This window comes from Somniosus microcephalus, chromosome 13 (assembly GCF_052327205.1).
Source record: "Somniosus microcephalus isolate GS21.2 chromosome 13, FLI_Smic_1.0, whole genome shotgun sequence".
NCBI classification, from domain to species: Eukaryota; Metazoa; Chordata; class Chondrichthyes; order Squaliformes; family Somniosidae; genus Somniosus; species Somniosus microcephalus.
In genome coordinates, this window is record NC_140999.1 from 18626042 (window position 1) to 18644106 (window position 18065).

Below are 18065 nucleotides of genomic sequence, written 5' to 3' on the forward strand. Positions count from 1 at the left end.
ACTGAAATGAGGAGGCATTTCTTCACCCAGAGAGTGGTGAACCTGTGGAATTCTCTGCCACAGAGGGCGGTGGAGGCCAGTTCATTAAATATATTCAAGAAAGAGTTGGATATATTTCTTAAGGCTAAAGGGATCAAGGGATATGGGGAGAAGGCAGGGACAGGGTACTGAATTTGGATGATCAGCCATGATCTCATTGAATGGCGGAGCAGGCTCGAAGGGCCGAATGGCCTACTCCTGCTCCTATCTTCTATGTTTCTATGTAAGCCCCCAAAGTGCGGACCAAGTGATATACAAGGTCAACGTCACCGGCTTGTTGTAAGAAAGACAGACCAACTAATTGAAGTCACAACGGTTTATTCAGGCCTGGGGAGAACCTTTCAGATCGCTGTCTGAATCCGACTCTACCGATTCCCTAGCAACAATCACAGTTATACAAAAATCAAACCCCTGCCCTAGGGGCGGGTGCAAAGCTTATCAGCATATACAGAGTTATAGCTAAATGACAATTATAAACCATGACATTTCCTCTTCCTGCCACCCACAAATCCCACATTTCAGTTTTCAATTGGTCCCGTCACCTCCTGTGACTGTGGGCCTCATCTTAATTGCTTTACAACCATCCAGTTGCCCGTAGCCAGGTGGTTTTGCTTGTTACATGTTTTCTTAAGATAACAGTCATAGTTAAGGCGTGCAAAGACTTTTGGCCTCGTCTTGGGTTACCCCTGCAAAGCAAGCACATTCTGATTAGTCCCACCATACTTTGAAGAATGGAACCCTGTTGTAATTTACAACAAACAAATTCTTCGATATGTTATCTTGTATATGTGCTGCCTTGCCTGGCCGAACAGACATCCTCCCTAATCTTCCCACGAGTTGCTCTGCAGTTTAATTTCTCAGCATTTGAAGTCACTTAATCATGTTTTAAAACTTAGCTGGGTAAATGCAATATACAGACCTCTATATCGTTTAACTCAGGGTAGGGATTAACCCATTATCTCCACCTTGTACATTGGTGCTGCAATTGAATCCTGGTTGTCTTGCCCTGTTATGCCCAATTTTTAATATCTTACTTCACTGGCAAGGCCAGCATTTATTGCCCATCCCTAGTTGCCCTTGAGAAGGTAGTGGTGAGCCGCCTTCTTGAACTGCTGCAGTCCGTGTGGTGATGGTACTCCCACAGTGCTGTTAGGTAGGGAGTTCCAGGATTTTGACCCAGTGACAATGAAGGATCGACGATATACTTCCAAGTCAGGATGGTGTGTGACTTGGAAGTGGTGGTGTTCCCAGCGCCTGATGCCCTTGTCCTTCTAGGTGGAAGAGGTCACGGGTTTGGGAGGTGCTGCCGAAGAAGCCTTGGTGAGTTGCTGCAGTGCATCTTGTAGATGGTACACACTGCAGCCACGGTACGCCGGTGGTGGAGGGAGTGAATGTTTAAGGTGGTGGATGGGGTGCCAATCAAGCGGGCTGCTTTGTCCTGGATGGTGTCGAACTTCTTGAGTGTTGTTGGAGCTGCACTCATCCAGGCAAGTGGAGAGTATTCCATCACACTCCTTACTTTTGCCTTGTAGATGGTGGAAAGGCTTTAGGGAGTCAGGAGGTGAGATACTCGCCACAGAATACCCAGCCTCTGACCTGCTCTTGTTGCTATAGTATTTATGTGGCTGGTCCAGTTAAGTTTCTGGTTAATGGTGACCCCCCAGGATGTTGATAGTGAAGGATTCGGCAATGGTAATGCCGTTGAATGTCAAGGGGCGGTGGTTAGACTCTCACTTGTTGGAGATAGTCATTGCCTGGCACTTCTGTGGCGCAAATGTTACCTGTCACTTATCAGCCCAAGCCTGAACGTCGTCCAGGTCTTGTTGCATGCGGGCATGGACTGCTTCATTATCTGTGGAGTTGTGAATGGCGCTGAACACTGTGCAGTCATCAGCGAACATCCCCATTTCTGACCTTATGTTGGAGGGAAGGTCATTGATGGTGGTTGTAAAAGAGCCAATGGCACTACTTAAGCAGGGGTGTTCTCCCCGCTGTCCTGGCCAATATTTATCCCTCAATCAAGATCACTAAAATAGATTATCTGGTCATTATCCCATTGCTGTTAGTGGGACCTTGCTGTGCATAAAATTGGCTGCCGCGTTTCCTACATTGCAACGGTGACTACATTTCAAAAGTATTTCATTGGCTGTGAAGCGCTTTGAGACATCCTGAGGTTGTGAAAGGTGCTATATAAATGCAAGTTCTTTCTTTCTCCCCTACTTAGTCCAGAGGCAATAAGGCTAATTTAATGCCCCTATTACTGCCCTGGATGAGGTCAGTTAACTCAGCACTGTCCTCGGATCACACCTAGCACATTCCTGGTCTGCATGCTTCAATATCACATGAGGCAGATCATTTACTCCAGATATATGAATCTTGACAGTTCTTTGACAAAAATGAACGATTCGCCATTCGCAAGTGCTGCAGGTGTAATCTGTTGTAACAAACAATCTTACAAAAGTGAAAGAAACGTTGAACATCTTTACAGATGGTATATTCAGTTTATTTTCTAGCAGCTCACCTCCTGGCAAACCTTAAGCATAAGTTTCCCTGGGCATGTCTTTAAAATAAAGTTTCGAATAACATGCCCAGCTGAAGTGTACCAACAATACATCAAATACATGTGTTACCACTTGTACCCTTAGATGCCAATGGATGCACCTACAGAATAAAAGGGTCTTAAATCCCATTAATAATATTATGCATATGATAAAAAAACACCATTTATATAAACTAATAAAATACAATCCTGGTCTGCAGACTTCAGCTAAAACAACATCTTTGAGCAGCTTAATTATGCCCAAATTCTCCTCCAGAGGGCAGTATCACACTAATTTATGAAAGTTCGTGTTGGATTTCAATGAATAAAAAAAATCCAATTACTGACCATAACATCCCAGCACAGCAATTCTAGGACCTTGCTGAGGATATCTTCAGATTACTCGCGGCAGGGACACAGCCACAGACATACCTGGTGGCTCTACTTCCTTTTCCTGCAGTGGGTGAAAGTGGGTGAAGTCTCCCTAATAGGCAGATTAGCTGCAGGAAAACATTTCCTGGAACAAGATTTTCCCAGAAAGACTATGGGGTGATTTTGCCAGCCCTGGGGAGGCGGGACTGCTGGGAAAATGGCAAAATTTGGGGGCGGGGCCAAACCCGCCCCCAACCCGCCTCTATGCCATCTTGCCAGGAGGCGGGTAGCTGTCCCGCACAGGGTCCCGTCTCCTTGGAGGCGGGAAGGGATTAAAGCCTATTAACTGGCTGTTAACAGGCAGAAAATAGGATTATCCCCTTTTTGCCCTCACAAGTGCAGGCTTCCTAAAGGCTCCAAAACCCGTCAGCTCAGCGAGACGAGTACTGGGTCTGCGGGGGCCGGGGGTGCAAAAGTGTGGTGTGAAGGTAAGTGATGGGTGCAAGAGTGGAGAGATGAGTATCTGAGGTAAGTGCAAAGTGTTTTTAAAAGTGTACTTACCTTTGTTTCTTCCTGCAGGCTTCAGTCGGTTTCTATGCGGAGAGTCTCGCACCTCCGTGTTGCAGATGAGAGATGGCCGTTGCATTCTCAGATGCAACAAACATCTCATTTCTGTAAAAGAAAGAAGGTTGATGAGGTCTTGTATGCAAGACCTCATCAAACTGCAGAGATTGTCACTGTTTGACAGCTTCACAGAGCTGTCAAATGATGACAATTCATCTGTCAAACACGTCATACGTTGACGTTCTCTGCAACCAGCTTCCCCTTAATTGGCCTGCTAAGCCCGATGGGCGAGGTCAATCAAGGGAAAATAGCGTGGGTTGGCCATAAATCGATGGAGGCGGGACATCGACCCGACAAGCAACAGTCCCGCCTCCAACGCGCCCCCATTCACAAAATCGCCCCCTATGGCTGGGCACGGAGATGAGCACTGCCGTGCCAGCTCCCCCTCCCCCATTGGAGATACTGCAGACCAGTGAGTATTTGTCATGTATCTGCAGGTTAAATATGAATTCTTCTAACAACAAATGACTGGAGTGCGCAGTGGAAATGGAAAAACACTGTTCATCATTACTCAGCATTTTCTGCACCAGGGATTTCAAAATCAGTTTAAAAATAATACAATTATCTACAATTCAGCATGTACTTGACATGCACGGTGTGCTCAGCCCACAGGCTCGGTTCTAGTTCCCTCTCAATCCCTCAGGGCTGGTTCAGGAATGTAGCCGTTTTATACTGTTCGATTTTTGGGTCTAATTTTAGTGCTCCACAACTGGTCTCTGAGCTTCAACTGTAAATTCATGTTAATTGTAAATGCTCAATTGTAATGAATGAGTGAAACGTGAAAATACAAGACACTTAGCGAAAGAAAAACACTGGGGTAGATCTTGACTTTGTGCAATAGTGTAAAATGGGTGATAGCGAATCAGCAGCCCATGTTACATCTCTCACTATTTTTATTTCCACTGACTTCAATGGAAATAAAAATCATGAGATGTAAATGGGCTGCCAACTTGCCATCACCCATTTTACAATATCACACAAAGAAAGAAAGACTTGCATTTATATAGCGCCTTTCACAACCTCAGGACGTCCCAAAGTGCTTTACAGCCAATTAATTACTTTTTTGAAATGTAGTCACTGTTGTAATGTAGGAAACGTGGCAGCCAATTTGCGCACAGCAAGCTCCCACAAACAGCAATGTGATAATGAGATCATCTGTTTTTTTATGCTGTTGATCGAGGGAAAAATATTGGCCAGGACACCGGGGATAACTCCCCTGCTCTTCTTCGAAATAGCACCATGGGGTCTTATACATCCACCTGAGACATCAGAAAGATGGCACCTCTGACAGTGCAGCACTCCCTCAGCACTGCACTGGGAGTGTCAGCTTAGATTTTTGTGCTCAAGTCTCTGGAGTGGGACTTGAACCCACAACTTTCTGACTCAGAGGCAAGAGTGCTACCCACTGAGCCACAGTGGACACTAAGTCAAAGTCTACCCCATCTGTAGGTTATAAATCTATTCACTTTTTTTGGTGTCTGCCTGAGTGGCTCATGTGGAAGCTTTTCGATTGGTTCATTATTTGTACTTTGAAAAGCAATCAATTGGACGCTAAAGAAAAAGTATCAGCTCCTCTTATTAATTGGTTGTTTTCCCACAGAAGAAATACAAGACAAGTCAGAAACTGTGAAAAAAGTAAGTCAGCATTCTTGTAAGCGCTAATTTACTTTTATATGGCAGACCAGAATATGCTTGTCCTTCCAGTTTGCTCCGTTCTTCTCCTGAAAGGGTACAGTTCAACAGGCTTCCATTAGAATCCTAGCTGAGATCAGCATCAACCAGTGTCGATTTATGTAACCCTATAGATGCTGTCCTGTACATTATAGGTCTATGTATTAACTATCTGCAAAATGAAAAAAAATGCATACATAAACTACACAACTTGAGTTCAATGTTTTTGCTAACTTTCATTTTCTTATTGCTTCTTGCATAATTGTTGAACTTTGTTATGTGGTAATTTTAAGTATCTGAGAGAAACTATACCTCCTCTAGGATTTAAAAAAATATATAAATTCCAATTGATTTTTAACTCTCGTATTTTTAAGTTTTGTGAGATTTTTGAAGAAAGAAGTTAACGTACAACTTGTGTTCCCAAAGTAAATCAGACTTCTTTATAATTACTGTACTGAATAGGTTGGGCCCCTCTATCTGTTGCAATGTCATCAAAAAGCAGCAATTTCCATTCTGATTATGTTACACTACATTATTATACGCCTGTGAGGTTTGGGTTAACGTTGGCACAGTAGAAGCATCACATGCTATTACATGGTTAGATGGATGGTTTGTTAATTGTACAAATCCCATTACATGTACTGAGGAATCTTGCCAGGGTCTTAGATTAGAGGCAATTATGGATTGACGAACCTTTTTATTGAACTAATAGCAGTGAATGTATACAACAGGGAAGGGATACCGTTGACCGGTTTGAAAGGAATTGGAAAAGATCGGCAGTTTCACTGAAGCCAGGCTGAACTGGTTTTGGTTATTTAGTTCAATATTAGATAGAATAAATTGTGAGTGGGGTTTACCAAGACGTAAACCACTTCGCAGTCCTAGCATGAGTATAAACACAAATAATACATTTTATACTTTAGGAAAGATCATAAAATAACAAGCTGCATTTGATGCAGATTGTGGTGACATCATAACATCACAGTTTATAATTGCAATGGTTGTAAGTATAGCGATTTCAATTTGTGTGTTTTTCAATAATCTAGTGGGCAGGTACAGAGCTCCATTTTCCTTGGTCAGAGAGCGAGAATGGAAACTGTGGTGTATGTTAGGTCTATCGGCTATGCTTCAGTCCATATAGCCTTTAATACTGCAAGTGCTGAGTGGAGGTATTAATGGCAGGGATGTGAGGATCTTAGTGCATAGTTATACTGTCACATTTGTGACGATGCAAAGTGATTTTGGCATGAAATGTATTAATACAGCTTGGTGTTGGGTCCTGAACCAAGCAGCGTGAGAACTTACAAAACCATGTCACAAGTATAATGTGCCGAGTGGCATTGGACCTTTAAAAAAAAATATTTTTCTGCTCACCAAAGTGAGGGCTGTTAGTGCTGGGAAATGGAACTTGTCACTGGGGATTCAGGTATCCAGTGTCAGAACCAAGCACTCCCAGGTCAGGTATAGCACAGCCAGAAGTGTTATTTGAACCCAGCTCCAAGTGAAAGGCCAGTGTCCTAGTTACCTTTTATAGCTTTTAATGGAATAGTTTTAATGCTAAGGGAAAGTGAATGCTCCAAATCACCCTTACCTAACATTAACATGAATTGTCAGGGGAGCAGACCTCTGTGTGTGCATCAAGCATATATGTGCAAGCTGTGTGGCGATTGTGGGTGCGAATCAAACTCAGGTCAGCATACACTATGATAAGATTCTGCTGACTGCGCAATGCAGTCAGCGGGTAGGTACCAGTGTCAGATAATGGCCCGGAACTTCCAGTCTTGATGACGGTGAACTGGCAAAGTTCGCCACCATTTCGCCTTTGAAGTTGATCGCAACTTCGGGATTTAGCGCTTGCGCAGCCTAACACGGAAATCCTGACGTTGCGGTCAGTCATTCACTGATCCCCCACAGGTTGCGCTGTGAACCACCACCCACAGAGCCAGCAATCAATGAAGTCACTAATCTAATAAAAACTTCCCCTTTTCTGTCTAGCTCCACCTTCAATACATTTAAGGTGGAGATAGACAGATTTTTGCAAGATAAGGGAGTGAAGGGTTATGGGGAGCGGGCAGGGAAGTGGCTCTGAGCCCAAGATCAGCCATGATCTTATTGAATGGGGGAGCAGGCTCAAGGGGCCAAGTGGCCTATTCCTGCTCCTATTTCTTATGTTCTTATGTTCTTTTCCTAACAACTATCACTGTTAGAAACCCCATAAAAAGTTAGACCCATTCAAATGAGGTGTAATTCAGTTTTTAACAGCGATCGGAGTAATAACTACTGATAAACAACTGTTCTGGCCCTGAAAACCTAATTTTATATTGGTAGAATGTCAAATTTCTCCATTAAGTTAAAAATTATTAGATTTTAAAATTGATTTTAAACATGTTAAAGTTTGTTCATGATATTTCAGCTTCTATCTTAACCCAATGTGTATGTCCCAATCTTTATTTTGCTCTCTGTAAATTTAAAAAAAAATGATTATTAGCACTTTCTATTTCCTGGTTCCCTGTCTGTGAGGATTCTGCAATGTGATTGGCTGTGTTACCGCTGAGTTGGAGCCTGAACGGACCAAGTGATATACGAGGTCGACGTATACCCAACCTCAGCTTGCTTGATAGAGTAATAAGACTCAGACGACTGTGGTATAATTGAAATGTGAGAGTACACCTTTATTTGCAGAGCGCTCTGGGAGAAGTGCTATGCACCCTCGTGCAACCGCCAAGCTTCTCGTTTAACACTCTAAATGCGTTTACCTTTATACACAAATGAAAGGTTAAGCGGATTAATCACAGAAATGCCTCATGACAGTGTAGCAGTAAAATATTTTAAACAAGGTTCAGCAGAAAAACAATGCTCAGCAGAACTAAGACTTCTTCGGACCTTTCACCGTGAGATATGATAAGCAGAAAATAAAACAATAGCAGACTGTCTGTCCTTGCAAGATAACCGAAGTACAAAACAGGATGCAGCTGGCACTACTCATCCCAGGGTAGCTCAAGGTCCAGTTTTAGCCTGTAACGAATGTCAAGTATCCCGACGAGCTTTGCAAAGTCCTTTAGTACCGAAATTCCCTCCAACAGCTGCTTAGACAGCTTGTTGACGTCACAGCAGCTCGCACTATGGGATTCCCACTAGACTACGCTGACTTCAACTGCACGTCGGAAAAGCCGAACTTCTCGCCACAGAGATCGCAAGATCTTTGTGGGAAGCTTACTTCGGGGCCAGCGGTGAACGCCTTTGCTTCGCCGCTGACCGCAAATTACAGGTCATTGTAACTGACCTTACTTGTGTTGTCTTGAATTCCATTAAACAAAGCTAGTAAAACTCACTTGACTTGGCCATCATCAAAATTTTCACCCAATCATCCTAAAACAAGAATGAAGGCTGGCAGGACCGGGCACATGTTACCACGGTAACTTAATGCCTACTTTGGCAATAATCTTAGTTACATGCAAACAACTCAGTACTTCTTGTTTTAAAGCCTTAAAAATGTTCTTTTAATCAAATTGCACAATGCTCTATTTATACTTTTTTTATTACATTCTAAATCCATAAGTTTGCCCTAAGCAGGTTTAATGAGTCTTACAATGGTGGAACATTAATCCACTTTTATGTGCATTGTAACACTCTCAGATTTACTGTGGTATTTCCTGTATTGTTTCATTCTTCCTTGTTAGGCTCCAGGTTTATGCTGCTGCCATACAAGTAAACAGCTACTTGCTATTTCTTTAAAGCTGTATGAACCCGGAATATTTAAGACTTGCATTTATACTGTCTTTCAAGATCTCAGAACGTTCCAAAGTGCTTTACAGCCAATGGAGTACAGTCACCATTGTAAGGTAAGAAACGCAGCAGCCAATTTGTGCACAACAAACTCCCACAAACAGTGACTCTGACCCGATGATCTGTTTTTATGAGGGGTACATTTTGGTCAGGACACTGGGGATAACTCCCCTGTTCTTCTATTGAAATAGTGCCATGGGATCTTTTACATCCACCTGAGAGAACAGACAGGGCCTCGGTTTAACGTCTCATCCGAAGGATGGCACCTCCGACAGTGCAGGACTCCCTCAGCACTGCACTGGAGTGTCAGCTTAGATTTTTGTGCTCAAGCCTCTGGAGTGGGATTTGAACCACACAACCTTCTGATTCAGAGCTGAGGGTGCTACCCACTGAGCCACAGCTGACTAGGTTTAGACAAACAGCTTAAAGCTGCACTGTGCTGTTCTAATAGAGTTATTTTATTTCTTATTCATAAAATTACTGTTATAAAAATGTCTTGGTGGAGTTTAAAAGATGTAAAAGCTTTATTAAAATTATGGTACATTGGCATCAATGTACCACACCACGGAATATTTGGTTACAAGTTTGAACACTTGGGTCGTCACAAGGCAAGTTGTTCCACTGAAATGTGTTGAGCAGTGCTGATCTTTGTCACACAAACAGCAAATGAAGGCTAATTGATGGGTGTGTCACCCAGACTCTAAGCAGTCACCTCAAGAGCAACATTAGCCAAGGGCTGGAAGCAAGTTTCTTGTCGACCCTTCCAGGGACTCCTCTTCCAATGCCTCCTCCTTCAAAATCCTCATCCTTGTCTACAAGGGCCTTCATGGTTTCACTCCGCTTCCAAGCTCCTCTGGCTCTACATCAAAGTTCACACCTACCGCTCTTCTGGACTACTGTGCGCCCACCTCCCTCCACGCCAAGCCTTCAGCCATCATGGTCCTGCTCTCTAAAACTCTCTTCCTAAACCTGTCCACCTTCCCTTCTTCAAAAAGCTCCTCAAAACTGAGCTCCATGACCTCGCCTTCGATCACCTCCCCTAACCTTTCTCCCAATCTCTGCTCAGTGTCCAAAGTTTTTCCTCATTCCTGTGGAGCATCTCAGGTCATTTCGGTACATCAAAGTTACTTCCTGACTGTGAGTTGTTGTTGAATTCGCCATTACAAAGGGACGAGAGAACAAGGAAGTAAGCGAGTACAAAAGTTATTATTTTAAAAGTGATTTTTTTTTAAAGTATCACTTGATTATCCTTGTTAGGTTTTTGTGTCTGAGAACAGAGCAGGAACACCTTCTAAATAAAACATGTTTATAACAACAAGGTCTAGATGGAGGAAAGTACAAGGAGGTCAAACGCCTCATGACCCTGGTGGTTGTTGAGAGCAGGAAAGCTGTGGCTCCAAGCAGAAAGATGACCTTCCCTTGATCTCTTGCTTAACTCGGTATTTGAACTTGTACATACAAGGGGCAGAGTTCCAGGCAACGAGAGTTTTATGGGCAAGAGAAACAGTGGGGTAAAAGTTTGTCTTGGGCAGTGGTGCAAAACGAGCGGTATCGCATTGGCCGTCCAATATTCAGCCCTATTGAAGTCCATCTAACTGAATATCGGGCGCGGTGTAGAACGGGCAACTGATACGATAACGGCCATTTTACGCTGCTGCCCGAGGCAAATTTCTACCCCAGTGAGTAAAGCTTTGCTTCCAGCATTGGGTTATGTAACAAAAAAAGTTGTGGATAGATTATGATAGCAAGAAAATAGAGCGTGAGATCAATGCTTTCACTCCCTAACAGTGTATTGCATGTATACTGATTGATTTTAGTCACTGCTCTTTGATATTTCAGTTGTTAATAACCTATGGCGTCTCAGTAAGATTTTCCCAATCTAAAGCTATGTCACACAGTCAGCTGAACATTTCTACCACTAGATGGCACTGTATACAACAACAACAACAACTTGCATTTATATAGTGCCAATAACATAGTAAAACATCCCAATGCGTTGCACAGGAGTATTTTAAGACAAAGAATTTGACACTGAGCCACATAAGGATAAATTAGGGCAGGTGACCAAAAGCTTGGTCAAAGAGGTAAGTTTTAAGGAGCGTCTTAAAGGAGGAAAGAGAGGTAGCGAGGCAGCGAGGTTTAGGGAGGAATTCCAGAGCTTAGGGCCCAGGCAACAGAAGGCACAGCCACCAAAGGTTGAGCGATTATAATCAGGGATGCTCAAGAGGGCAGAATTAGAGGAGTGCAGATATCTCGGGGGGTTGTGGGGCTGAAGGAGATTACAGAGATAGGGAGGGGCGAGGCCATAGAGGGATTTGAAAGCAAGGATGAGAATTTTGAAATCGAGGTGCTGCTTAACCGGGAGCCAATGTAGGTCAATGAGCACAGGGGAGATGGGCGAAATGGACTTGGGGCAAGTTAGGACACGGGCAGCCGAGTTTTGGACGACCTCATGTTTACGTAGGGTTGAATGTGGGAGGCCAGCCAGGAGTGCATTGGAATAGTCAAGTCTAGAGGTAACAAAGGCATGGATGAGGGTTTCAGCAGTGGATGAGCTGAAGCAAAGGGCGGAGACGGGCGATGTTATGGAGGTGGAAGTAGGCAGACTTTGTTATGCTGCGGATATGTGGTCGGAAGCTCATTTCAGGGTCAAATATGACACCAAGGTTGCGAACAGTGTGGTTCAGCCTCAGACAGATGTTAGGGAGAGGGATGGAGTCAGTGGCGAGGGAACGGAGATTGTGGCGGGGACCGAAAACAATGGCTTCGATCTTCCAAATATTTAATTGGAGAAAATTTTTGCTCATCCAGAACTGTATGTCTGACAAGCAATCTGACAATTTAGACACCGTGGAGGGATTTGAGAGAAGAGGTAGTGAGGTAGAGCTGGGTGTCGTCAGCGTACATGAGGAAACTGATGCTGTGTTTTCAGATGATGTCGCCAAGGGGCAACGTGTAGATGAGAAATAGGAGGGGCCAAGGATAGATCCTTGGGGGACACCAGAGGTACCGATGCGGGAGTGGGAAGAGAAGCCATTGCAGGTGATTCTTTGGTTACGATTAGATAGATAAGAATGGAACCATACACTTCCGAATTCTATTCCTACAGCATCACTAATGCACGCTTGAGGGAATTTCATCTTGTCCTGGCTTTCTGTGGGCAATGCCACAGAAGATCCATTAACTGCTATCCTCCAGCTTATTGCGAGATGGATGCATTTCTTCATTTATTTATTGCAATTAAGAATGGAAATTAGAATCAATATTTTTGCTGTTATACCAATTGAAAACTTTTAGCAAATGTTATAAATGGATCATGTTACGGCAGTCCAGCCTCACAGCCGGTGATCATAAGGTAATCATAATTCACTTCTGACCTTGCTATTTGTGAGAATTTCACTTATAGATATAATTTATCATATAGCATGGGTGCTCACGATAATATGTACTGGCCTTCTAATTCCCATATAATTCTGTTATAGAACTACAAAACAATTCCATTGGTCTAGAATTTGCTGCCAAAATAATGGCGAGTTTAATGGCGCTCGCCGTTATTAATGTGTAAATCATAAATCATCCAGCAACTTGTGGTGAGGAAGAGATACCCCGTGAATTGCGAATCGCCTCAAGTTGTTGGACAACTTCTGTCGCTCTACCGTTAGCCTCACAAAAATGGCAGCTCGCCCTCAACCTCCCCGTGAGTTTAATGAAGTTGCTGAATTTGCGTATTAATTGCCAATTAAACTCACCGTGCAAAGTTAGGGCTGGTATTCCACAATGTAAGTACCTTTTTAATTAGGAGATTCATGTTCCTGCAATGCCAATCAACCTCTCCGGCCCAAAAATGGAATAATTTAAAATGTGGAGTCTCTCCTGGCCAATATTTAGCCAAAATCAACATAACAAAAAGATTATCTGGTCATTATCACATTGCTGTTTGTGGGAGCTTGCTGTGCACAAATTGGCTGCCCCGTTTCCCACATTACAACAGTGACTACACTCCAAAAAGTACTTAATTGGCTGTAAAGCACTTTGAGACATCTGGTGGTCATGAAAGGCGCTGTATAAATGCAAGTCTTTCTTTCTTTCATTTAAACTGTGGAGTCTCATTCCTACAGATTGTAAATTCTGTCTCCTTTTTTCTCCATCTCTTAATCCAATCTTTCTTCCCCTCTCTTTATCTCTCTTTCCGTACCTGATTTGACTCTAATTCACCCTCCTTCTCCGTTGTTCCTGTTTCTTTCCCGATCCACATTGGTTAAGGAGATGGACTGTTGGTCCCGCCATTCACTCGGGTTCCAAATGCCCCGTTGCCCTTGCACTTATCAGCTCGCACTGCCAGCAATTCACAGGGCAAAATATTTTCAAGCTAAAAAGGATAGGGAAAAAGTGTAACTAACGGGGCATGCCGCGTGATCCCATTCCTGCAAAATCTGGGCTTGTGAGTCACAGTATAATTCTTCAGTGATTTTTACAGTCTTCATTCAATGTCATTTCAGCTCAGCTTTTAACTGTCATAAGAACATAAGAAATAGGAGCAGGAGTAGGCCATACAGCCCCTCGAGCCTGCTCCGCCATTCAATGGCAGATCATCGACCTCAACTCCACTTCCCCGTCCGATCTCCATATCCCTCGATTCCCCTAGAGTCCAAAAATCTATCTATCTCAGCCTTGAATATACTCAAAGACTCAGCATTCACAGCCCTCTGCTGCAGAGAATTCCAAAGATTCACAACCCTCTGGGTGAAGAAATTCCTCCTCATCGTGGTCTTAAATGGCCTACCCCTTATTCTGAGACTATGCCCCCTAGTTCTAGACACACCAGCCAGGGGAAACAACCTCTCAGCATCTACCCTGTCAATCCCCTTCAGAATCTTGTATGTTTCAATGAGATCACCTCTCATTCTTCTAAACTCCAGAGAGTATCGGCCCATTCTACACAATCTCTCATCCTAGGACAGCCCTCTCATCCCAGGAATCAATCTAGTGAACCTTCATTGCACCGCCTCTAAGGCAAGTATATCCTTCCTTAGATAATCTGTTGCTTTTCTTTTTATTGGATCATTTTTAGATTAGTAAATATTATAGCTGGTACAATTGAATTAAATTACAGGAAACTTTCTTTTATCCAGCACGGACGGGACTGACGTGGTGCCGGTTAATCAAAAATTCCGGATAACTGAACGCTACAGTAAAAGATACGGAGCTGAGAGCTCCGTATAAAGCAACAAACCCTGTACAGCTTCAAAACAATGGCCACAAGTTGCAAGCGTCTCTGTAGCTTAGCTGCTTAGCAACAGCTGCAGCCACACCCTTGCACAGCAACACATGGAGCAAGGCGAGTAATAAAAGTTACCTGAACCTACTCCGAATTTTGCTGGTTAACCGACATTTCCGGTTATTTAGGGGCCGGTTAATCGAAAGTTTTTCTGTATTGTGGCATCTTACATAACTCTGATGGAGAATGGCAACCAGAAGACTCCCTGTTGAAGACCTGACATGTAGCCTCAGCCCCCAGAGGCCTACAGCTGCATCTTAATTTCCTGCTTCTTCTGCCGGTGCTCGGCTCTTCCAGAGGGCAGACTGGCACTGGAGTGTCCCTGGCCAAGTTAACGGCTCTGGACAGGAAATACTGGCACTCCGGTGGGCAGGAGCAGGAAAATCGTACCTCTAATTTCTTGACAGCCTTAGAAAGGCTATTTCACTGAATAAGTTGATCCCTTATCTGTGCAGGAAGGTGCTCCCTGCTAACCCATCAAACACTAGAATTATTTATTTTTGGATCATTGGATTTTCTCCCTCTTTATTTTTGGGGGCAGGGAGTTAAATTTGAATGCAAATCTAAATTAATGTGAATATTTATGTCTTTTTCATAGACTTTTTATTTTGCGAATTCTTAAGCTCCTCAAGGTGATTATGTTAGTACTGAGAAATGTAACACTTTTCAATATGAGCACCAAGTATCATCGTCAAATATTCCCAGATTGGGAATAGTATGTTCCGATGTAGGGTAGCAGTCTCTTTACTCTGCCCCTCTACTGTACCAGTCTGAAGTCACCATTTTCAGCAATAGTCATCCTCGTGGTCTTTGAAATTGCCAACTTGTGTCAAATTGTGGGCAGTGTTGTGTTGTGGGTTTGCACTCATGTGTCTGATAGTAGGTCCTTCTTTTGCCTCAGGTCTCCAACCTCTCTCTCTATCACAACCTTTCTTATCTTTCTCTATTTTATTACTGCTACTATGATCTATGGTCCCCTGAACTTTTCTCTCTTATTCCTTATAAGCTCCAAAATGCTAATCCACATTCTTTTCCACTTCCTTGCATCCTCACAGTGCTGAGCTCAGAACTCACTCCACCATCTCCAACTTTAACTCATTATTTCCCATGTCAACAGTGCGTGACTCGTTACTTTACTCAGTCTACCATTCTTCCTAAAACCGATGCATATTTTTTATTACTATTTTTTGACTGAGCTTGTCTTCTCTTCTATGCTGTTCATCCTTGGTGTTGTCTTGTTTTGTGGGCCTTCACCTTTTTTTTATAAAGAGACTGGGTTGAGCCTGTCAAAATGTAGGATGATGGTAACATAGTAACATTCTAATCATGACTCAAGCATGGATTTATCTAACCCTTCCACACTTTCTGTCGGTTTCCTCGCCGTGATTCTGGAAATAATTGCCCTATATCCCTCTTTCCTAACAGGACTTCTAGTCCTTTTTTTAAAACCTGATGTGCTTTTCTGTTCCACCACTCCCACTGGTAATAGAAACATAACATAGAGCATAGAAACTAGGAGCAGGAGTAGGCCATTCGGCCCTTCGAGCCTGCTCCGCCATTCAACGAGATCATGGCTGATCATCCAAACCCTAGCACCCGGTCCCTACACCGACAGCCATCCCACCGAAGCCCTATCCCCGTAACCCCATAACCCCACGTATTTAATCCCCCCTAATGTGTTCTACAATTCAATCATGCTAAAATACTTGCCTAAAGTTCCTAGTTTGTTTTGGCACCTTTAACTTTAAAGAAGGCAAATTGAAAGAAAAAATACTTTGGAGTTATTCTAGATGAATACTGAGAGAAAGCTACCCTTTGTGGTTGTTCCCAATAGCTTTTTGAATCTTACTGATTAAACAGTGAATGCTGATGACTTCAACCTGGGGATGTGGGCATGGAGCAGTAATTGAGCCTGACAGGGTGACAATAGTATATTCAGGGTTGTGAGCAGTGCAGATTGTCAGAAAGGCAATGAAAATGCATTTCATTAGTCAAATAGAAAAAGGAGATGCATCAATGCAAACTACATCTTCCATCTTTCAAAATGGGTGGTCATGCTGGAAATATTTGATCTGAAAATGAATAATTTCAATCTTACACATGCAATCATGCAACAGATGGAGTGCTGTGTTATCGGAAAAAAAACTTTAAAAAATTGTAGTTACAAATACGTGTTGTGTAACCTTGCTGTAGTTAGCTTTAATTAAAACTTGCATTACATTGCTTATTTTGATCAACCTTGCAATTTTTGCAAGACTTCACACATGTGTAAAAATTCTAAGTTGTTCTTGGAATCATAGTTGTGCAATTGGAAAGTTTTTTTGGGGGGGGGGGTGGCGGAGGGAGATAGCTGGAGGGAAAGATTTTGATTACGACCAGCTTGTTTCAGTTTTGGAAAATCTGAACTTCATACAATTGAACTCAACATCAATGTTCGGGCCTGAGCAAACACTGGAGTGAAGAGGAGTGAGAATCCCTGGAAGATGCAGGGCTGGATTTTCTCAGCCCCGAGGAGGCGGGCATGGAGGTAGTTAACAGGCAGAAAAAAGGATTCGTGTTATTTTACCTTCTCAGGTGAAGGCTTCCCGACCTTGGAGAACCCCGCCGGGTTGGAGGAGACGTGAAGGAGGTCTGCGGGGGTCAGAGGCACCTGGAAGTAAGATGTAGAGGTGAGTGATGGGTGCAAGTGTGGAGTGGTAAGTATGGAAGGTGAGTGTTAAGTGTTAAAAAATGTTCACTTACCTTGTTTTCTGCCTACAGCCTTCATCCACCCTGTTTCGGGAGACCCAACAACTTCCTTGTCGATTTCACAGACTGGCTGTTGGATCCTCGACCCAACAGCCAACTGAAATCTACAAAGTTGAAAGGTTTGATGAGTCCTGAACACAAGGGCTCATCAAACTACAGAGAATGTCAGTGTTTGACAGCTTCACAGAGCTGTCAAACGCTGACATGTCTTCTTTCAAGAAGTCTTGACAGATGGCACGTCAGACGTTGACGTGCTCTGTCAGTGACTTCCCCCTAATTGGCCTGCTGAGCCTGCAGGTCAATCAGGGGAAAATCCCGTTGGTTGGCCAGAAGATGAATGAGGTGGGACATTGACCTGACAAGCAGCAGTCCTGCCTCCAACTCATCTCCATTGAAAAAATCCAGCCCGCAGTCTCTGCTTCGGGTTGGAGTCAATTTGGGTCTTGCCACCTGATTTACACTCCATGCCTTGGAGTTTCTTCTCAAATGTTACTTTTTTACAAGGTCAGAAAATGAAGGAAAACAGGGAGGGGTGCCTGTCACAGAATTCCTACCCCAAGAAAATATAAATATTGGCAGGAAAGTGGGGTTTTATGATGTGATTCATTTTCTTTAGTCATTGCCTCAGCTTTACCTTCCAGGAACAACAACTTGTACGGATATAGCACCTTTAACATAGTAAAACATCCCAAGGTGCTTAAAACTGCATGGAAGATGCATAGAGAGTGTTTAGGCAGGGAGAGTAAGATGTTCAGCATTATTAATATGGCCTGTTTTCTACTTTTTTCAGTTTGTGCTGCTCTTCTGCTAATCCAGCCCCTTCCCATAAGTATTCTTTGAAGAAGGGCAGTGTTCAGGAGGTATTGGCTCAGAATTTGCAGTTGTAATTAAATTGTCAGCGCTTGCTGTCATTACTGAGTAAATCTGACATCAACTTCCGGTGTCCGCACATGCGCAGTTAAACGTGGAAATACGGAAGTTGCTGTCAGAAATACTCTGCTCCTCCTC

At 43.3% G+C, this 18065-nt stretch overlaps 1 long non-coding RNA gene across 1 annotated transcript in view; it reads right to left on the reverse strand.

The window, feature by feature from the left end:
* Positions 1-340: 340 nt before the first annotated feature.
* Positions 341-18065, reverse strand: part of LOC147108104 (uncharacterized) — a 65383-nt gene continuing 47658 nt past the window's right edge. Inside the window, exon 2 of the long non-coding RNA XR_015080520.1 lies at positions 341-725. This is a non-coding gene — a long non-coding RNA (uncharacterized LOC147108104). The remainder of the gene's footprint in view (positions 726-18065) is intronic.